General features: G+C 44.0%; 1 protein-coding gene across 2 annotated transcripts in view; it reads left to right on the forward strand.

Moving 5' to 3' along the window:
- Positions 1-15,652: 15,652 nt before the first annotated feature.
- NSMCE1 (NSE1 component of SMC5/6 complex) overlaps positions 15,653-22,723 on the forward strand; it is a 41,712-nt gene continuing 34,641 nt past the window's right edge. For both annotated transcript variants that reach the window (XM_037070886.1, XM_037070887.1), the window contains exon 1: positions 15,653-15,735. The gene's annotated coding sequence lies outside the window, so the exon portion shown is untranslated. The remainder of the gene's footprint in view (positions 15,736-22,723) is intronic.

Consider the following 22,723-nt stretch of genomic DNA (forward strand, 5'->3'; position numbering starts at 1 on the left):
TTTTGGTTGTGCGAGGAGGCACAGTGTGTCTACCTATACCTCCATCTTGGCTGGAATTTTCTTTCAACTTTTTGATATGTTTGAAAATGTTCATCATTGAATGTTTGGCAAAAAACATTAAAAAGATACTGGGTAGTTGATGAAAATAAATAAATGTATGCATGACCAAAACAAACAAACAAATAACTAAATAAAATTAGTGAGTCATTTTACCCTTCAAATCTTAAATAATATGATCTCACCTATAAGCGGAACCTAATCAACGAAACAAACGAGCAAGCAAAATAGAACCAGAGACACTGAAATTAAGAACAAACTGACAGTAACCAGAGGGGAGAGGGAGGGGGTAATGGGGGGAAGAAGGAGGAAGGGTTTTCAGGAACTTATATAAAGGACACATGGATAAAACCAATGGAGGTGGGATCAAGTGTGGGAGGTGGGGATGGCTGGGGTAGGGGGTAATAATGGAGGGAAAATGGAGACAACTGTATTTGACCAACAATAAAATAAAAGTAAAAAAAGTAACAATAAACAAATAAATATAAAAACTATGGCCCTGGCTGGTGTGGCTCAGTGGATTGAGCACAGGCCTGTGATCCAAAAGATCACAGTTCAATTCCTGGTCGAGGCACATGCCTGGGTTGTGGGTCAGTTCCCAGCAGGGGACAGATGAGAGGCAGCCATACATTGATATTTCTCTTCCTCTCTCCTTCCCTTCCCCTCTAAGGATAAATAAATAAATCTTTTAAAAAAAACTACGGCATTATAGTCAGGACCCACTAAATCGATATTATAAGCTACTGATGGGCCATGACCTTCAGGCTGAGAAACTCTGCCTTAGACCAGGCTCAGACACTCCACCTTGAACCTGAGAGGGCCTGGGGCAGATTGGGGCCCCAGAGGTGGGCGGGGCTGGGCAGGGCTGATTCCCTGCTCTGGGGCAGGGCCAGTTGGAGGTTCTGGGGAGTAGCTGGGGCCTGTGCCAGCTCAGAGGGAAATGGCTGCCCGGTGTGCCCAGGGAAGCTGGGCCAGGGGAAGGACCTGGATCCTGCATCAGGGAGCCAGCTCGGGGTGACAGCAGAGGGCAGTCCACAGTCTGGAAGTCACCCATGTGGTCTAAACCCACAGGCCCTCGAGCACCATCTGGACTGGATCCGACCCGGGATTCTCACTGGACTCTGGGTGGGGGAGGGTCTAGACGCAGTGGCAGTGAGCAGCTTGTCGCCAGCCTTGGGTGCCTGGGCACACGGGGGTAGGTTTGATTTAATTTGTTAGTGAAATCATGTTTCCTGCATCCAATACAATTATGGGCAGGAAAAAATTTATCCTTATTATATCTGACTTACATATTGGAGTTACAGTTAACTCAATTTATAAAGCAGTAAGAAATAAGAAAATGTTCTGCTACTTAAAAATGTAAGTTTGGAAACCTCTCATTCCGATTCTGCAGTTTTAAGCTTGCAGTTCAGACTTATTCCTGCATATGGTCTTACCTGCCCATGGCCTTGGAGCTCAAGAGGAAACCTGTGTCTTCTTTAACGACTTCATTTCCTGACCCCTGTCCCGTTTACCCAGAATACTCGCAATTCTGGGGAACGGCAATGCCTGTCACACCTCTTGGCTTTTGCAAAGAGCTTTTCCCTCTCTTGTCCCTCTGGTGAATGTGGGAACAAGAACAATGGCCTCAGCCCCAAGGAGCCTGAAACCCTAGCAGATACCCTGTAAGTTGATTGCCATCTGTTTAGTTTCAAAATTTCCCTTTCAGTTGAGTCAGACCCCACCCTTTTTCTTGAGTGTGGGCCCTGTAAGCCAATAATCTGCCTCTGTGCAAAAACATCTGCTTGATGACCTATATATAAGGACTTAGCTGTAAGCGCTAGGCGCGAATCCTGGACGAGCCCCCAGTGGGCACAGTATCTCTGGAGGGATCGCCCCTGTGCAGGTTAAACTTGGCCAATAAATTAACACTTTTGAATCCCTGAAAGTCTCCGACATTTGTTCTCGCAGTTGGTGGATCTAACAGTGAACTCCTGTTCATCCTTCAGTACCCTGCTTAAGCCACACCCCATCTGTGCAGGCTTCCCTGGGTTTCTTCACTTTGTGACAGAGGCAGCGATTCCTTTTTCTGCATTTCTGCCTATCTGTGCATGCAGCTGGAAGGCCAGGCTGGCTTTCTCTCTGGACCTACAATATGGCATAGGAACTTGTTGTTCCAAATAAAATGAAGTCTAATGCCCCAGAGTGCAATAAATTACCTCAGTGGTTGCTGGAGTCCCTCCCTGCCTCCAGGGTGAAAGGGAGGGGGGAGGCGCCAGTGCAGCGCAGACACTTACAGAGAGCCCTCTGGGCTCTGATCCGAGCAGCTGTGGTCCGCCTCTGCCCACCCCTAGTGGGTAGGTGTCCTCACTGCTCCCTCCCAGCTTGGGCACGAGTGTCTAGGCAGTGCTGGCTGAAGCCTCTTCTCAGAGCTTCGCACAGTCATTCCCACCTTCCCAGTCGTTCCCAGGTGGGGTCCTGTCACCTTCCTGGGTACCATGAGGCAGCACTGCATTGCCACACAAACCAAAAATGCTTGCACCCCTCCTCCCAGTTTGGGGAGCTCTCTCCCTCCTGAGGCCCCTGGGACCTTTCACTGGAAGAACAATGTGCGTGTCACTTGCCAAGGGGAGGGGCAGGGGGTGCTGAGCCAGCGGGTCACTTACTAGCACACACCCTGTTACACATCGATATAGCACTTACCTCACTATTTAGCACTGATTTATTCCCCCTGCCCCCAGGCCTTCCTCGGAACTCTGGGTCTTTTGAGGTCAAGGACTGTCTCCCTGACCTGGGTCTCCAAATGGCTGAGAGTGGGCTTTCTAACTGTGGTCATAGAGAAAATTTGAAAATTTGAAAATTTCACACAATTTGAAACCTCTCTGAGCCTCGGCTTCCTTGCCTGCAAAATACTCGTCTTGTAGTAGTGAGGTTGGGATGAAACGGAGCAATGCATGCTATTCCCTTGAAACACGGTCTGCCATGTTCCGATAGCTCAGTGAATATAAGCCACTATCATTACTTTCTGTTCGCAATATCATTACCTGTAGTGGATGTTTGGTTGCCTACCCAACAGTCATTCCAACTCCTTTCTTGTGCTACAGAGGCTGAAAACGCAAAGCACTCACCTCTCCATCCTTGCTTGCAGGTAGGGCATGGGCATGTGATCCAATCTTGGGCCATGGGACTTGAATGGAAGTGTGCAAAGTCTTCTAGGAAAGACTTTCTTCTCTGATAAAAGACAGAGAGAGAAGAGACTCTGGAGAGGTGATGCCTGGAGCCATGGCAGCCATCTTGTGACCATGGGGGCAGAGCTAAGGATAAAAGTCAATGTGCTGAAGATGTCAGAGCAGAAAGAGGGAAGGGTCAGGGCCCTCTACTACAATGTTGAGCTGCTGTGCCAACTCTGGGACCTTCTACCTTAGAACACTTTTTTTAAGTTGCATCTGAAATGTCCTTATTATAAAGGCCACTTTTAGTTGGGTATTCTAAGTAGTATCAGCAGCTGAAAATATTTCATTGAATATACTATAATAGAATATTATACTCAGTAACTCTTGAAAGAAAGTGGCAGTGTCAGGATGGAAATCTTGAACTCCTGAGGCCCATGTAAGTGGGCTTTTGATGAGTGCCCCATATTCTTCAGCCCTTACTCCCCTATCCAGACTTCCATTAGTAAAAGAGCTCATTGAGGTTACAGATGGGTAATATCCACTAATACATGTGTTGGCCTCATGGGTAGTTTTGCAGTCTGCCTGCAGGAAAGTGGGTGAATATGTGGCAAAAGAAAGTGGAAAAAGAAGGGAGAAAGAACTCACCCACAAATCCTTGGACTTTGTTTTTGCTTAGTCTTATCCCACAGCCTTGCTCACCTAATATGGGGCATCCCACAATCTAAATTACAACCTTGGATTCAATCTGCTGTTTACTGGCAAAGAAATCATTACAGGTTATCTAGCCTGGTTTCACTAGTATTTCTAACTTAGTTTTGATCTGTTATTCATTGTCTTGTATTGGAGACTCTGCCTTTTTGTTGCTGAGAAAAAGGGGGAGGGGGTTATGTTTCTCTGGTTTCTGGTTAATTTTGTGGCTAGAAAAAATTTCGTGGGAAAGACAAATGCACAACATATTTTTACCACAACAACTACCGGTCCTGTGGTGATGCAGGATGTTGCAGGAATAACCGGTGCATACCTCATGCAGGTTCATGTAGTACTTAAATTTATACTTCTTGGTTTGTTGGTCCTATGGCAGGTCAAAAAGTAGCTAAAAAGTGAGGAGTGGTGGGATAATATATTTAAGAATATGATTGGTTGCGTGTAGCTAAGAAATATCATCTCCGTGCCCCAGTACTCTCTTTAGCTGCTGTGTTCTCTCCTGGCGTCCCGCGTTTCTGTGAGTCTGACCGCATTCCATCCCCACACTTAGCACTTTCTAGGGTCAGTGATGGCAGCTTCCCTGAACACACAGGCCTTCTTTTCTGGCCCTCACCCAGTCTCCCCCTCCCCAGCAGCCGCTCCTTCTCCGAGGAACGACTCCTGCGTTGATTTATGGGACTTGGTGCCAACTCTCTGAGCACTTTCTTCTCTGACTTTTCAGCCTGTCTGCTAAGTGGAACTGTCGCCCATGTCCTCCTTGTTTCTCCAGCACTCTCCCTGTGTTCAGCTCATTTGTACCCTTAAGATTTTCCCGTTGGGCACGTGCCCACATGCAAGGCTTCAGCCTGTGTGCCTAATGAGGTTAGTGGACATTTCCTCAGACCTACCCCCTGCCCGGTCCCTCCTCCCAGAAGAAAGCCGTGTGTCAATGGGGACGCACATGCTTTCGGATCCTGTGCAAGCAGAGGCGTCATTTGACAGCATGGCTTTGACTGCAGCTCTGTGCTCACAGCCCCTCGTCTCTGCCCATGGTCCAGTGGTCCCACGTACAGTGTTTGACCACCATGCCTTGTGGGCATCTCCCCAGCTACCTCTGAGACCCCTCAAACTCCGAAGGCCTAAGGCCTCAGTCTTCATCTTTCTCCAACCTCCTTCTCTCTATGTTCTCAGCTCCAGTCAGTGGTGTTGCTATCCAATTAAGCAAATTGGAAACGATGTCGTCATCTTTGACTTCCCTCTGTCTGTTTCTCATTCTCCCTCTTTCCCTTCCTCTCTCTCATGAGCCGTCATGGTCTGTCCACTCCACGTCTGCCTTTGTTTTCACATCTCGCCTATTTCCCGCTCCCGTTGCTTCTGCCCTGGTCCAGGCCCTCACCCCTCTCACCCACACTACAGTGACATCCTTCCCTGCTTCCTGCTGCTGGTGGCAGCCTCTGTGTAGAGCCCACCTGATACAGGGTGCAGCCAAGGGGGGGGGGCAGAAAAGATTTGGAATGGTGTCCAGAACTCAAAGTGTATAGGAATATTGGAGGAAATATTATTAAGATGTCCTTCCCCCCCTCCCCCAAGGTGTCAGTTGGGGGAAGGGACGAATGAGGCAGGGCCATTGAGAGCTGTTTTGCATAGCAACAGTTTTGCAGCTAACCTCTGGAATGGTCATTTAACCTATCTATAACCTTTAACTGGTTTCAGAGATATGTTAAATAGCTGTGGCCAAGTTTTGGGCCAGGGAGAAGTGAGTGGCGGCTACCCAGGCTGGAACTGAGGCGGCTTCTCTGAGATAGTGCCTGCAGGAGAGGCATGTGGCTTTAGCAGAGTGAAGACCCCCTCTTGGCCAGGTGAGGGGGAGAGCCACGCTGTTTTGGAAAGATGTAGACCCCTGTAGTCATTAGGAGGGAGAGCCACGCGGTTTCAGCAGAGTGCAGACTCCCTCTTGGCCAGGTGAAAGGGAAGACCACGCAGCTTTACCAGAATGGAGATCCCTGCGGCCAGGTGAAGAAGAAAGATGCACGCTTTTGGTGGAGTGTGGCTTTGGTAGAAGAGGCCCACGCGGCTCTGAGGTGCCCCTTTTGGCTGAGTGGCCTGGAAAGCAGGAGAGACTTTGACTGGAACTTGGTACAAAGAACTCTTGCCAGTGAAAGGTGCCGCATGACTTTGGATTAGTTGGAGATCCTGCCTAGACAGACGACACAGCTCAAGTGCCAGCGACCTGAAAAATGGACGTGTGCTCTTTTCCTGATTTACGATACCCGGAGTTGGGACAAGGGAGAAGGGAGCGCTGTGTGTGTGTGTGTGTGTGTGTAGATGTATACCCTTAACGACTTTAATATTTTAAGGAAGGCATTAGGCCTGAATAGCATTAAATAAACATTTTGTTTCCTTTTCACAAATCTCTGGCATTGAGAGATGTCTTTCCAATTGGCGGCGGACAGAAGAGCCTAATAGATATTAGTATACTGTCCTTGGGAGGGGCCCCTGTTTTCTGAAGCAGTTNTCCCCCCCCCCCCCCCCCCGCCTGGACCCTTGTTCCGTAACACACCCAGCCCCATTGTACCCTTCCTTCCTCCCTCGCCATCCAGGCTGCATGGCCCTGCCTACAGACTAAGCCTGGTTGACTGAGGCCAGTAACAGCAATCCTGACCTTTCAACAGAGTCGCACTCTCCCTGGCTCCTCTGCAGCAAAGGGTGGCGACGGGATTCCAAGAGGACACGCAGGGGGATCTGGAAAGGGGCCCATGGAGAGAAAGACCTCCGCTCACTTCCTCCAGGCCCCAGTAACATCACCAACGTACATAAAATGTTTATGTTTTAGATGTTTAAACATTTTAGCTGGCATTTAAGACCTGTACAACCTAGTTCTCCACTTATTTTTCCTCCAACATTACCCTGCTTACCACCTCTCACCACATACCTCCTGTGCAGCCTAGGCAGGCCAGGTGCAAGAATGTCCTCCATGGTAGCTGGTCTCCAAAGATGGCCGAGAATGAACCCCATCTCCCAGGGTCCACACTTGTGCAGCGCTTCCCTCCACCCCAGAATCTGCACTGGGCCTGTGAAACAGCTGAACTCCTAGAATGCGAAGGACAGGATGCTGGGCCAGTCTGGGCCACTGTGACCTAGAAGGTTCTGCTTGTTCACCCTCAGGAGCCCTAAGTCAGCAGGTAGGCAATCCATCTGCACTAAGACTGCCGTGGGGTGGGGAAGTGTAACCTGACCACAGGAGAGGCCACAAGGAGACCTGAGAGCCTCAGCCAGCACAGAAGACCAAGGCCCCAGACTCCTGACAGAGTTGGAGCCATTCCGACCAGCCCTTACCCACCTGGTCCCCTGAGCTCACAGCTCGTGGAGCAAAGAGAAGCAGGGTAAGCTGGGGTGAAAAAGTAACTAAAAATCATCCCTAGTTAAAGCCAGCCACTCCTCTCTTTCCTGGGGATGACCGCCGCCCTCCTGCATCCACACTTTCTCACATTGCCCTTTCAGCTTCGCCTGGCTTTCCTTCTCATCAAGTTTACCCATCCTTCAGGGACCTTCTTGAGTGCTACCTCTTCTGAAAAACCCTCTTGATTATGTCAACTCTCAGCACTTGGGTATTTTGCCCAGCTCTGAGGCATGTATGTGTTTTTGCCCACCGATAGCAGCATACCAGTTTCGTGTGGATAAATGATCCCTTCCCTTTTTTGGTGGAACTGTCTATCATGTTGTCCACTGACCTCTGTCCTGGGTGGGACAAAAAACCTGGCTGGGCCAATCAGCTGCTGTCTCCCTCCAGGGCAGATCCCGATATGGGTGACAGAGCTGATAACAGACAACAGCCGGGAGCTCCTGCTGGCCAGGCGTCCCACACTGCTCTGATCCCAGTTCAGGGCAAGACTGACTCTTCACCTTCTCCTTTGAGTCTCTGAAGGCCCCTGACACAGAGGTAGTTAAGTTCACCAAGTTAAGTTTACATTTCCCAGTCACCTACAATTAAGGTAGACCATGTGACTAGTTCTGACAGATGATATTAGAATGGAAATAACACACGTCATCTTCAGGCTGAGGCTGTAAAAATCCCCCGTGCAAACCTCCAGTCTCTAGAGACCCCTGCATGGTCATCGAGGAGGCTTCATGCTCCAGGTTTTCAGGTGACATGGATCCTCTGTGGGCTGAGTCCCCGAGTGAGTGCAGAGCGGAGCCTCTGCAGACCCACCTGCGATGGGTATGTAGCGTGGCCTAGAAACAACGATTTGGAGGGTGTTTATTACAGCACCGTAACCTGACCTGTCCTGAATAACATACCCAATACTCTTTCAATAAGCTTTTTTTTTTTGCTTAAATTACCCAGTGTTAGTTTTTTGCACCTAAAATTGCTTAACTGATCAACTCTAGCAGCACTTAGCCGTTTCTTCTTACTGCACTTCCTAACGTGCGTCTCTCTTATTTTTTCATTAGCAGGTGAGACCTGACTATTGGGACAATTAAGGTTTATCTTTGCATCCTATCACACTGTAAGACTCTTGATAATTATTCGTTAGGATGAATGCAAAAATGGAATGCCAAAAAATTTTTGAGGAGCCAACTAGATAGATACTTCCTTTTCAACCTTGGTTTCTTATCCATTTTCAACTAAGCATTGATTAAAAGAGATCCTAAAATATGATTGTACATCTGTTTTTATGATGATGGTGGCATATATTGGTTTTCAATCATAGTATAACCAGTTGTCATAACTTCAAAAACTTTATTGAATGCCAAAGGTAAAATACTTTTGAAACATCCAAACAGCAGCAAAATTCAATGAGCTCTTAACTCCTGACAGACACTACATGTAGGGTGTTCAGTTTTTCCTCGTCTTGTCCCACCCCACTCCCATTCCCAACATTTAACATTGCATTGCAGATACATGAAGAAGCAGCAATTTGGAAGTATTTACCCATTGTTCCTGAAGAAATTAATAAATTTCAAATCAGTAAAAAAAAGTGTTTTATGAATCTGATGGACTAGTGAAGAAGAGCCATAGAGAAGAAGGAATCCTTCACTTTTGTCCATTGAAAAAAAATACGTATAAAGTGAAAATGATTTACAGCCTGCTCCCAGTGAAAGAGAGAGAGAGACAATGTCTTTGTTGGAATAATCTTGAAGGTCATGGGACATCAGATATGTGAATAAATTTAAGTGTGTTCTAGATCAGGGCTTTTCAAACGGATTTGTGCACATGATTCACCTGGGGATCTTGTTAAAATGCAGATTCTGCTGCAGGAGGTCAGGGTGGGGCTTCGGACTCACCTGGTGCTGCTGACCCCCACACAGAGCACCCTTGGAAGAGCAGGTGTGGATGCTCCTTGTGTGATAAGAATCACCGCTGCAAGTCAAGGGCTCCTGACAGGCCCACTGAGGACCACACTGAATTTGGGTGTAATTAAGTTGCCCTGAATTTAACTGCTGGTTGGTTTTCCCTGAGTCTATTAGGATGTGGCCACCACCTTTTATCTTATCTCAAAACTACTTCTCTGCCCTGGCTGGCATAGCTCAGTGGATTGAGCACAGGCCTGTGAACCAGAGGATCGCGGTTCGATTCCCAGTCAGGGCACATGCCTGGGTTGCAGGCCAACTCCCAGCAGGGAATGCACAAAAGGCAACCATACATTGATGTTTCTCTCCCTCTCTCCTTCCCTTCTAAAGATAAATAAATAAATAAAATCTTAAAAAAATATATAAGGTAATTATTTAAAAAAAAAAAAACTACTTCTCTGGTAACTTCACTGTCTCTTTAGAAACTAGTCAGGAACACAAAAGCAGGCAAAACAAAGCCCTGAAAAGCGAGAAAGGTATAACAAATTCTATACACCAAAATGTGTAGTAAAAAATGTTTTACTGATATTTAGCTTTATTTATTTTTTTGCCCATTTTTTCCAACAAGACTGGCTATTTATTTGCTCAGGCCAGGGGTTGTTAATAGAAGGCAATGATAAGAAGAGAGTAGACTGCTGGTAGCTTGATGGAGGAGATAAAGATGAAAATACTATGAAAAGCTGATGCTATAATAAAAGATGAAAAACTTATCATAACCTTGGGATAAAGGCATGAAGCCTGAAATTTAGAATTGTCCCCGAAGACATCTCTGTACTCATCAACTCATTGTTTCAGACAGCAAATAAGTATATGTTTTAGGATTATTAATACAGAAAATAGAAAAACTTTTGAAAATGTTGGTGCTTAAAGGGATACTCTAGTTATATAGAAACTTTACTAATGTATAACAATTCTCTGATGATGCTGGATAAATATAACTCTAAGTGTATCCCAATTTTATATAGCATCAATTTCATTATATCTAAAATCTTTATGATCACATAGAGTCAATTTATTTTAAAAATAATATTTCTTTTAAAAAAGGATTTTATTTGTTTATTTTTAGAGAGAAGGAAAGGGAGAAAGAGAGGAAAAGAAACATCAATGTGTGGTCATGTGGTCCCAATGGGGACCTGGCTCACAACCCAGGCATGTGCCTTGACTGGGAATTGAACTGGCGACCCTTTGGTTCACAGCCCCCACTGAATCCACTGAGTTACACAAGCCAAAGGCAAAAAAAAAAATAGTCTTATGATTATAAAATAAGACATGTTTCTGGAGATAGCTGGAAAACATAAAAAGGTAATAAGAAAAAATTTTACCTATAATTCCTCTAATCAGGAATATCCATCAATAATATTTTGGTATATGAGTCCCACTTGGAAAAATTCCAGCCATCATTAATATAACAAGAATAGTTTTATGTGGCATCAATGTAACCTGGCAGCCAAGGAGAGTGGATTGGAAACAATGTGCCCATGTGAAAACAATGACAATGTCACTGTACTAGTCAGTGAGGGCAGCAGACTCCACTGAGTAAGCATATGTACTGTGTGGCTGTCCCATTCAAAATGACTGAGTGAGTAGAGCAATGAATCAGCATCAAATTTTGCATTAGGCTTGAACATTCTTCCATGGAAACTATTTGGATGATTCAGCAAGCTGCTCATGCATCATGTCTTGTGCAGAGTACCTTTGAGAAACAGATGTGGCACCCTGCAACTTCTGGCTTTTCCCAAAACTAAAATCACCCTTGATAAGAAAGAGATTTCAGACCATTGATGACATTCAGGAAAATACAGTCAGGAACGGTTATTGGGAGAACTGTGCAAGGTCCCAAGGTGCCTACTTTGAAGGGGACTGAGGCATCTTTATCCTTTGTACAATGTTTCTTGTTTCTTGTGTCTTCTTCAATAAATGTCTCTTTTTCATATTACATGGCTGGAGACCTTCTGAATAGACCTTGTATATTCTTCTAGTTTTCTCTCTCTTAAGATACTGTGTTATGTTTTTTCTTCTGACCTCAGGTATTCTTTCAAAACATGATATTCAGTCTACATAAGATTCTGCAGAGTTTTTACTTATTTCAACCATTTTCCTTTGTGAGTATTTAGAGACATTTGAGCTTTTGCATTTTTTTCCCCTGAAAGAATCAAGGCTATGATGCACATCTTTGCACACTTACCTTTGTGAGCATCTCTGATCATTTCTGCAGACAGTGATTCCCAGCAGTGAAATCACCAGGTCAAGTAACATATGTCCAGGCTCTTGAAGAGCATAGCCACACCGCCAACTAGAAACAATGCACAGTCTATACTGCTTCTAGCAGTGTGCCTATTTCTCCATCCAGAGTCTGAGCCTCCCCTGGACTTTATAAGAATTGTTTTTAAGGGTGACCTTTGGGCTTGTCACCATCCCTCTCAGATGAGGAATGAGTAGAGGGGAATCATTGTCCCTCTCTGCTCCACCAGCACATACCTATCAACTCCTCTGGATCAAACTGAAGATATAATAAATAAAATAAGTATATGGTTTCCATAATCAGCTTTATTTTCTTTATTTTCTTGTTTTACTCATTTTTGCCTTTTATTATTATTTCCTTTCTCTGTTTTTCTCTTGGTTTTTTTTTTTTTTACCTCTTAACACAAAATTAAATTTTGGGCTTCTATATTGTTTTATAATAAGTAAACTGAAGGTTATAAATCCATTCTAATTACTCTTTTAGTTGGATCCTACAGGTTTTATTATGCAAAGCTTTTATTGTTATTCACTTCTAAATATTTTATTTCCATATTGATTTTCTTTTTAAGCTATATGTATTTTTTAGTTTCTAAATGCATATTCTTTTTCTTAAAAAAAGAGTTTATTTATTTATTTTTTAGAAGGGATGGAAAGGAGAGAGAGAGAGGAAGAGAAACATTGATGTGAGAGAGAAACATTGGTTGCCTCTCATACTCACCCTGACTGGGAACTGAACCTGCAAGCCAGATGTGTGCCTGACTGGGAATCAAACCCACTGCCTTCCATTCTGCGCAATGATGCCCAACCAACTGAGCCACACCAGTGAGCATGCATACTCTTTTTCTTTTAAAAATTTATCATAAAACCTGTTCACATATAAAAAGTGTAAAAATATAATGAATATCCAGCTTAAGAAATAAAACTAGAACATATGCTTATAATTTTAAATTTTATTTTTATTTAAGTCATAGATGTACAAGATAAACAAATATCCTGTCTTGCTGGCCCCTCCTCAGAAGTAACTGCAATTACTAATTTAAGGTATATTCTATGAATTGCATGGGGTTCTTTTGGGCTCCTTCTTGTTGATTTTTAATTTTACCCCCTTGCGGTTCATGAGCATGATCTATAATTCTTCAGAATTTATTGAGGCTTCCTTTGTGGCCAGGACATAGTCAATTTCTGTAAATGTTTCAAGTATGTTTGAAAAGAACAGATATGCCGATGTTCTTTTTCTAAAATACAGTCTGATCTCATCACTTCCTCCCTGAACTTCAATGATCTTCAGGCGAAAGACTGAGTCCCCTGGCCTATTATTTGGTCCCAAGCTTCCTCTCTAACCAAGACCTCAGCTGACCTCCCTATGTACAAAAAATATATGTCCATGTAGCTCTTGTTCCTTTTAGGGTCAACTTTCAGAAGAACATTTGAACTGTCAGTGTTGATTTGTAGCGGACAATCCAATGTCTGGCACACCAAAGGTTCAAATAGAATCTCACTGAGCCACCTGGAGATTGGGTTTTCTTCTGAGGGTGGAGTCTTGCTGAGACTGGACAGTCAGTCACCTTATAGTGGGTTGCTCCCTCATCACCAATTCCAGTCTTCACTTACTACTTTCTCTTCCTGAACCCACTGCACCTCACTGAGACCTTCGGTTGCTGTGACCCTCCCTGCTAATTTCTCTGCATTTCCCCTCCCTATCTCTACCTGCCTATGTTGTCCAGTGGCTTTGCCTTCTAGAGACAGCTGCATACGCCCAATCAAGACCTAATCCTGTTGAATCCACATTGAGCTTCTGCTCTGAGGCCCCTGGGATAGAGATGGGAGATTGTGGGGGAAATTAGGTAAGTGACTGTCTTCTCTCTATATTTGTCTTCCAACCTTAGTTGGAATCTCACTTTTGCATTTCCTTCAGCATCTGTTTCAAACTTTTTGATCTCTTTCAAATCCCCAGCATCTCCCCAGCTCCTTTATTCAGCAGAATGATAGTTTGCTACTTTATGGAGAAAGTAGAAAATATCATGTGTGAGCCTTCATCTAGTCTTTTCCACCTCCTTTCCTCCTGTTTTGGAAGTGTCTCTCTTCCTCTTTAGGGTAAGGGTAGTCCTGTCTCCATATGCCTTTGACCCCATCCTCTCCTGTCTTCCCCGTTTTTATCTATTGATTATTTCCTCTGCTCCAGAGTCTCCCCTTCCCAAACACTATCCTTCCTAAAAGTAACCAGCACTCCCTCAGCCTCCATACATTAACTCCTCTTGGAGGCTGAGGTAGCTTTTGCCCCTCTCTATGGGCTCTTATTGACCATTCAATTCTCAATTTGTGTGGCATCTTTCCTGGCCTCTTCAGAGCACTGACAGTCCTGACCACACCCTGCTTCTCAAAACTTTCTCCTACTTCTCTCCCTCTGACACCACTCAGTCTTGAATCCCTTTGTCCTCTTTCTACTTCTTTCTTGGCCCTTTGATCCAGATCTGTCAGGGTTCCAAGTGTTTTTTTTATTCACGATCCCCCATTTTTATTTCTTTATACACCAGGAAAGCACATATTTCATCACAAAGGGATAGAGTTTCTACTAAGCTCTGAGCGAGTGTGACCTAATTGTCCCTACATTACCCCATTTATCAAGAGCTGTCAGATACGCCAAAGTTTTATGTGAAACCCCTCACTTTTAATATGATGAATTGAAACATATTCCAAATTGTGCATGGCAAACAAAACACAGATGGTCCTCCTTAGGGTTGTTCTATTATTTAACTTCCCCAAGGCAGTTTATAAGGCACTTTATTAGCAATGGTAGCTCACACTTATCAAGGGCATGTATGTGTGAGACACTCTTCTAAGTGGTTTGCATGAATGAACTCATTTAATCTTCACAACAATATTACCAACAAAGTGCTAGTATTACCCCTGCTTTATAGATGAGCAGACTACAAGGGACAGCTTCAGTACTTTGTCCTGGGTCACATAGATACTTAATTTAAGAACCAGGTTTTATGCCCTGGCTGGTGTAGCTCAGTGGATTGAGCACAGGCCTGTGAACCAGAGGATCCCAGTTCGATTCCCAGTCAGGGCACATGCCTGGGTTGCAGGCCAGTTCCCAGCAGGGGACTCACGAGAGGCAACCATACATTGATACTTCTTTTCCCCCTCCTTCCCTTCCCTTCTAAAGATAAATAAATAAATAAATCTTTTAAAAAAAAAACCCAAAAGAACCACGATTTAAATCCAGGTGGTCCAGCTCCGGAGTTCAAGGTTTTAACCACTACACTCTATTGCTTTTTTCACTCGGCAGATCAGGAAACTAGGTCCTAGGAAGTTCTGAAGCTGTACAAGGTCAAGGTCACAGGACAGAAGTGGTAATTCGTCAAGTAGGGGTTTGAAGCCATCGCCACAGAGATAGGTACTTGCACTTCTCGCTGTTCCATATTAGCAACCCGTTTCCCCTGCTGAACTGTGACCGGTCTTTGGGTCTCAGACCAGGGACTGGAATACAAACCTTTGTAGGTCTTTGGGTCTCAGACCAGGGACTGGAATACAAACCTTTGTAGCCCGGGGACTCAAAATAGTCCACCCACTGACTTCTGTTAACAACTGCATTTACTTCTCACAACAATCCCCAGGCAGGACAGCAGCTACCATTCAATCAGCATTTCCGTCCATGAGTGTTCTCTCGTAAACCTCATAAACACATTATTCACCCCATTTTACAGAAGAAACAGGCTCAGCGCCGCTCAGTGACTTGCCCAAGATCCGGCTACTAGTAAAGGACAGAGCCAGGATTCTATTTGGGACCACAGAGTCCTCATTCTTGGCCATGAGCTCACACTACCGGTTCTATAGATGGGGAAACTGAGGCCCGGGACAGGACAAGAGCTTGTGTCCACCGAATCGCGGCCACGGGGCTGGGGCACTCTGCATTCCTTCTTTTCCTCTTTTTGAATCGCGGGCTGTCACTGCTAGGCGGGACGCGGAGGGCGAGATGCGCAGGCCGACCCGAGGCTGTCTTTTTCGCCTGTCGTTCGGAGACAGGTGAGGGGAACGCGAAGGTCCGGACCTGACTGACGCGTCCTGTGGCACCAAGACAACGGGGTGGGCGGGAGAACAGGAAGTGCGTTTCCCAAAAGGCGGGACGAGTTCTTCCAACCATCAATGGGAGCGCTGCATCTACGTTCGCTCCGCCCGGAAGGAGGAGCTGATGCCGCTCCTCTGCGGACTCCTCCGGCGGTGTGGCCTGCGCTTGGGCGTCGCGGTGGGTAATTCGGTCGCGCTGGCCAGGCTGACGGGGGAAGGGCGAGGGCGGTCCAGAGAGGCGAGGGTTGACCGGAGGCTGGGTCGGGCCTGCGGTCGGCCCGCGCGCTGTGCGGGGTGTGGCGCGGGGGGTGCGGGGCCCCGGGGGTTTCTCATTTCCTGATGGGGGAACTGTGGCCTAGAGAGGGACAGTAGAGGCCAATAGACCAGAACCTCGTCCCTCTCACAGAGACGTTTTAAAATCGTAATATTAGGTGAAATAAATACTTGTAGCACATTAGGTGAAAAAGCAAAACACAAAATATATCTGAACTGAATACGTAAAATAGGCCTTCGCCGACCACCCCTCAGTTACTCTCGCCGTACTTTGTGCTCCTCTCCATTCTGTGTACCGAACGTCCTTCTACAAGTACTCAGCTCCTTATTTTAAAGCCCTGAGGCAACTTTTGTTAAGAATCCTGAATTTCTCCGGTTATCGGCAGGTGTTGTAGTGCATATATTCTATGTTCTGTCATAAATTCAGCAGGGCTTGGAGCAGCGTCTGTGATCAAATACATTGATATTTTCTTAGCTAAATATGTTGTTTATTTACACCAAAAGGGATGAAGAACAACCTTAAATAGCCTGATCTTAGATCACATCGAGTTTTAAAACTTAAAAAATTTGGTTTTCAGAAAAAAGACTTGAGAATTGCAGATAAGGGGCCGGGATCATAATTTCATTGTTCACTCACATTTCTCACTGACTGGGGGTTCCAGAGTTCCTGAACTGTGCTTTTGTATGGTCCTCTCTGGTTTCCATCACTAACTGGGCGGGTCACCTGTGCCCTCTCAGCCTCAGTTTTCTCATCCCCAAAATGGAGTCAATAATGCTTTCCTAGTAAGGTTCTGGTGAGGAGTAAATGAGACCATGCACGTGAAGTACTGACACTATGCCAAGCACATGGTACAGATGGTTATGACTGAGATTTATTTACTCCACAAACATTTCTTATTTTGAAATTATTTGGATAGGCAGTAGATGACCATCGTTAACCTCCTCTACCCAATCCATCCTCATAGAGATCACTGATTTCTGTGCATAAACGAGCCTGTATCTCTTTCACCTGCATTTTCCTCTGTCTTTTTCCAAATTATAGCATTCTGTGCCATTCTATACTTCATTCTTTTTTTTTAAAGATTTTATTTATTTTCAGAGAGAGGGGTAGGGAAGGAGAAAGAGAGGGAGAGAAACATCACTGTGTGGCTGTCCCCCCCCCCCCCCCCCCCCCACCCCAGGCCCCTCACCTGGACCTGGCACACAACCCAGGCATGTGTCCCCACTGGGAATTGAACCCGTGACCCCCTCAGCTCATAGGTGTGCGCTCAATCCATTGAGCCACGCCAGCTGGGGTTGTTCTTTGTTCTTATTAGCACTTATTTTGAATGTCACTTAACATATTTACATATTTTTCTTCTCTATTAAGGTATATAACATACCTATAAAATGTGTAAAATGTTAAGTTTGAAGAATGAAAATTAAATGAACATCCCCAACTTAAGAAATAGATTTTCATATCCTCAAAGCCCCCATTAAATCTTTTTCTCCCTTCACCAAATATAACCACTGCCCTGAGCATTGTTACCCATCTCTTGTTTTTCTTTGTTTTTACTGTTGATGTATCTCTAATGAGTGCAATGTACAGTTTTGCTAGCTTTTTAATTTTACATAACTGGGAACCTAATATACATTTTGTGTGAATTAACTTTTGTGTGTGACATGTATATCAGATGCCTCCATGTTGATGTGAGTAGCCCTGAATTTTGTGATATGATTGATTATACATGCTTTATGTATACACACATCCATCTTGTTTGGGACTCTGTGCTTCCTGGATTTGCATGTCTATTTCCTTCCCCAAGTTAGGGAAGTTTTCTTTCATTACTTTTTCAAATAGATTTCCAATTCTTGCTCTTTCTCTTCTCCTTCTGGCACACCTATGATGTGAATGTTGGAACGCTTGAAGTTGTCCCAGAAGCTGCTTACAATATCCTTGGTATTTTTCCATTCTTTTTCTTCTTCTTGTTCTGATTGGTGGTTTTGCCTCCTTATGTTCCAAATCATTGGTTTGATTCTTGGCCTCATCCACTGTACTGTTGTTTCCCTGGAAATTGTTCTTTATTTCAACTAGTGTATCCTTCATTTCTTTTTTTTTTTTTTTTATCCTTCATTTCTGACTGGATCTTTTTTATGCTGTTGAGGTCCTCACTAAGTTCCTTGAGCATCCTTATAACCAGTGCTTTGAACTCTACCTCTGATACATTGCTTATCTCCATTTGTTTAGTTCTTTCTCTGGAGTTTTGATCTGTTCTTTCATTTGGGCCATGTTTCTTTGTCTCCTCATATCAGCAGACTCCCTGTGTTTCCACATATTAGGTAGAGATGCTTTGACTCCCTGTTTCGGTAATATGGTCTCATGTAGTGGGTGTCCTGTAGGATCCAGTGGCACAGCCTCCCCTATCACCCAAGCTGGGTACTCAGGGTACACTTTTCATGTGGGCTGAGTATACCCTGCTCTTATAGTTGAGCCTTGGTTGCTATTTGCAGGTCAATGGGAGGGACTTACCCAGACCACTCAGCTGCAAGGATTGGTTGTGATCACTGACCATGAAACTCCACCCTCTGTGGAGGAACAGTTGTGCAGGGGCAGGCTGGGGCAGGCTCCAACATGGTCTGTAGCTGTCCACTGGGTGTGCTGGCCCGTGGGTTTCCCAGGTGGTGCATGCCAAGATCAGCCCCCACCTGTGTCTTGCCCGGAGCCACCCTGAGTGAGTTACAAAGCAATCTGAGATGCTGCTCCTTGTGCTGGGCTTGGAGATTTCCAGGTGAAGCCAAGCTGTGAATCCAGGCTGCTAGTTCTGGGCCTGGGGCTCACTGAGGCCAGCTGTTGCTTGTTTGAGAGGATTTAGGAAGTGGTCAAGCCTGGGCTAAGACCAGCCATTCTTAAGGAAAAGCCACTGTTAACAGCTTGGGTGGGTTGGAAAGTTGGGTGGGGCAGAGCCTCAGGGGATCTCCAGGGTGGGGCAAACAGTGTTAGGTTAATGAGTCTCAGATAAGGCACCCACCTACTGGTTCTTTGGCTCTGTGGGAAGTGGGGGAGGAGGGCTCAGAAAAGGAACAATGGGCTCTGCCCCCCTTTCTGTCTGAGAGAAAGCTGTCCCTCATTTCTTGCCTTGATGCCAGACACTTCGATTTCCCCCTGTATGCCACTGGATTTAGGAAGTTGTGAAGCCTGGGCCAAGACCATCCATTCATATGGAAAAGCAGCTTGGGTGGGCCAGTAAGTTGGGTGGGGTGGGGTCTCTGGGCATCACCAGGGCAGGTTAAACAAAGTTAGCCAGGTGGATGGATTCTTAGATAAGGCACCAGTCTGCCAGATCTGTAGGGGGAGGGCCCAGAAAAAGGACAGTAGCTTCAGCTCTTTTTGATGCCAGACACCTAAGACTCCTCTTACATACTACTGGTGGCCCTCAAGCCTTCACCCTGGTGCCAGAATCCACAGGGAGTGAGTCTGAGTAGGTGAGTCCATGTGTGGGTTCTTTAAAAGGAATTGCTTGGCGTTCTAGCAGTTCCTTCCATTGACTCAATCCCTGCTGGTTTTTGCAGCCAGAAGTTGTGGGGACCTATCTTCCTGGCACTGGAACCCTGGTCTGGGGACCTGGTGTGGGCTGGGACTCCTTGCTCCTGAGATATTCCTTCTGAGTTTTTATCCACATGGGTGTGGGACCAGCCTGTTCCACATCTGCACCCCTTCTAACAGTCTGGATGGATGTGGTTTTTTTAATTCTGTAGTTGTCAGACTTCTATTCAACTTGATTTCTGTCAGTTCTGAGCAATAGTTATTTTATATTTCGTAATTTCTTTGTGGTTTTGTGAAGAGGCGAGCCATGTCTTCCTATGCCTCTATCTTTATCAGAAGTCTGTTTTGGCATCTTTTATTGAAAAGTTTGCTTTGATCTGGCATTCCATTTCTCCAACATGCCAATTATGTATACATGTATAGATTTCAGCTTCTGAGTCCTCTATTCTGTTACATTGTTCTTACTTGTCTACTTCTATACCGATATCATATTTTATTCATTACTCCAGCTTTATAATAAGTTGGTATCTGGTTGGACAAGTCCTCCTGCCTTTATCTTTTCCAAAAATGTCTTTGCTGATTTACTTTTTTGTTTTCTTTGTAAATTTTATAATTATCTTGTCAGATCACACACAGGCACATGAAGCCTGTTGGGAATTTGACTGGGACTGCAATGATTTAGTAGCACTGGATTAATTTGGATTTTTAAGTGATTGTTTTCAACATTTTGTTCTTAAGTATTGTGTTTGCTGTAGGTGTTTGTAGATGTCTTTTAGTAGATAAAGGAATTTTCTTGTATTCCAAATTTAAGAGTTTTTAGTATGATTAACACTGAATTTGTATCAACTGTGAAATGCTCATATATATGCCTTTTCTTCTTTATTCTGTGAATACGGTGACTCATAATAATTAATTTGCCCCCCAGCTTGCTTGGGATATTGATATGAAACATTATATTGATTTTCAAATATTAATCATTGCTGAGGTAGACTCATCTTGTTCACTATGTGTCACCGTTTTTACACGGCCAGGTGTTGTTTAACATTTTGCTTATGGAGGATGGTTAACAGCTATGTTCCTGGAAGATGCCAGCCTTTCATTTTGCTTTCTTTTGAAGACTTTGTCAGGATTTAGTGCCCAGCTTATGTCAGTCTTCTCAGATGAATTGGGTGGGGTTGCTCTTTTCCCGTCTCTGGGATATTTTGTATAACATTTGATATTATCTGTTCCTAGAATGTTTGGTAGGACTTACTGATAAATCTATTGGGACCTGAAGTTTTCTTTGTGGGAAGATGGATTTCCCATAAAATGTCTTCAATAGTTGTGTAACTTTTTAGGTTTTCAAATAATTCTTTAGTCAATTTTGAATGAATTTTTAATGACTTCACATATTTTTAAAACTTCAGACTGCTGTAAGTTATTTATAATAGCTTGTAAAAATATTGGTATCTGCAGTTAGTTTCCTTTTCTTATTCCAAGTTTTTATTTGTAAGTCCTCTCTCAGAAAATCTTGTCAGAGGTTTGTCACTTTAATTATGTTTTTTCAAGGAATAATTTTGGTTTTGTTGATCTCCTGAGGTATGCATTTCTTCCCATTAATTTCTGTTGTTCATCATTTACTTTCTTTGGATTTAATTTGCCGTTCTTTTAATAGATTCTTTAGATGGCCCCTTTTCAAAAATACGAGCTAGTTGGTGAAAGACAAACACCATATGATCTTACCTATAAGAACTCTAATGAGCAGAATAAACTAACAACAAAACCAACTAGAGACATGGAAACAGGGACAGACTGACAGCTGCCGGGGTTGAGGGGGATGGTGGGGAGAAGGGGAAGGGACTAGTCAAAGACCATGTATGAGGGACCCACGGACATGGACAATGGTGTGGGGATGGCCTCTGGGAGTGGGGCAATGGAGTGGGGGGTGGCCTGGGTGGAGGAGGACAAAGGGGCAAACAATGGGCCAACTATAATAGAATAAACAAGAATTAAAAAAATCTATGAGGAAAATATGAAAAAAAGATAAAAAATGGAAACATTTAATACTTTTAATATCCCTCTACTGTTTTAATTGCCTCATGCCAGTTTTTATGTATAATATTTTATTGTTTTCTAATTTTCATTAATACTTCTTCTTTAATAATAAGTTAGAAATATGTTTCTTAAATTCTGAGCAGAGTTTTTCCTGTTATCTTTTTGTTTCTGGTGCCCAACTTTATTGCATTGTTGTCAGAGAACATGTTCTCTGTGAGAGCACTCCTTTATTTTGCTGAGACTTGTTTTCTAGCCTAGTATTGGCAATTTGCATAATTGTTCTGGGTATATTTGAAGATTTTGTATTCTGTAGCAGTGCAGTGTTCTATGCATGTCCATGAGATTAAACTTTTTGCTGTGTTGTACAAATCTTTTCTAATCTTACTGATTTTTAATTCATTTTATTAACTATCGATAGAGATATGTTATAATCTCCCACTACGGTTCTGGATTTGTATGTTTATCCTTGTAGTCTTGATCATTTTTGCCTTAACTGTTTTGAGTCTCTGTTATTAAGGTGCCTAGACATTTAAAATAGTTATATCTTATTGGATTTGAACTTTTCTTTTTCGTTTTGTGGTGACCTTCTTAATCTCTAGTAATGCTTTCTGCCTTAGAGTTTATGAGTATTTTGTGTCATAGCCAGACCAGCTCTCTTTTAGTTAGTTCACAGAGCATATATTTTTCTGTCCTTTTACTTTTAATTTTTTGGTATTCTTATATTTTAGAAGCAGCTCTTACATAGCTAGATTTTATTCATGATTCAATTTCACATTTTTTCATTGTTGTTCAAGTACAGTTGTCTCCATTTTCCTGCCACCACGTTCCCCTGCCCTACCCATTCCCACTAATTTCACATTTTAAAAAAATGTAGTCTTATAACCTAGCTATCTTCTTAAAGATGCTTTCTTCGGAGGGCCCAAGTCTCCAAAGTTTCTAGAATAAAAGTCCAAATTCTTTAGCCCCACATAGTCTAACCTTGTGCCCAGAACAATCACTGCACAATAATGAGTATTCAGCACATAAAAATGGAGTGGATAAAAGAAGATACTCATCCTAGTGATAGGAAGTAAGCTTGGCAGGACTTGATGCCTGGCTGGATCTGAGGGTGAGGGAGAGGAGGGTCAGGTCTGTGATGTCTGTATGACTGCTTGGACTGTGCCACCTAAACCAGATGGTCTGTAAAGAGGACCTGGGAGGACCAGTGTGGAGGATCCTGGAAGAAGGAGGAGACCCGTTTAGAATTTGTTGAGGTTGGGATGCTGGTGAGATATTCTCAAGGAAATCTAGTACACAGTCAGAGAAACTGATTCTGAGACACCGCATCTTCCCAGCT

Source organism: Sturnira hondurensis, unplaced genomic scaffold (genome assembly GCF_014824575.4).
Source record: "Sturnira hondurensis isolate 20B ecotype Veracruz unplaced genomic scaffold, ASM1482457v3 Scaffold0019070, whole genome shotgun sequence".
NCBI classification, from domain to species: Eukaryota; Metazoa; Chordata; class Mammalia; order Chiroptera; family Phyllostomidae; genus Sturnira; species Sturnira hondurensis.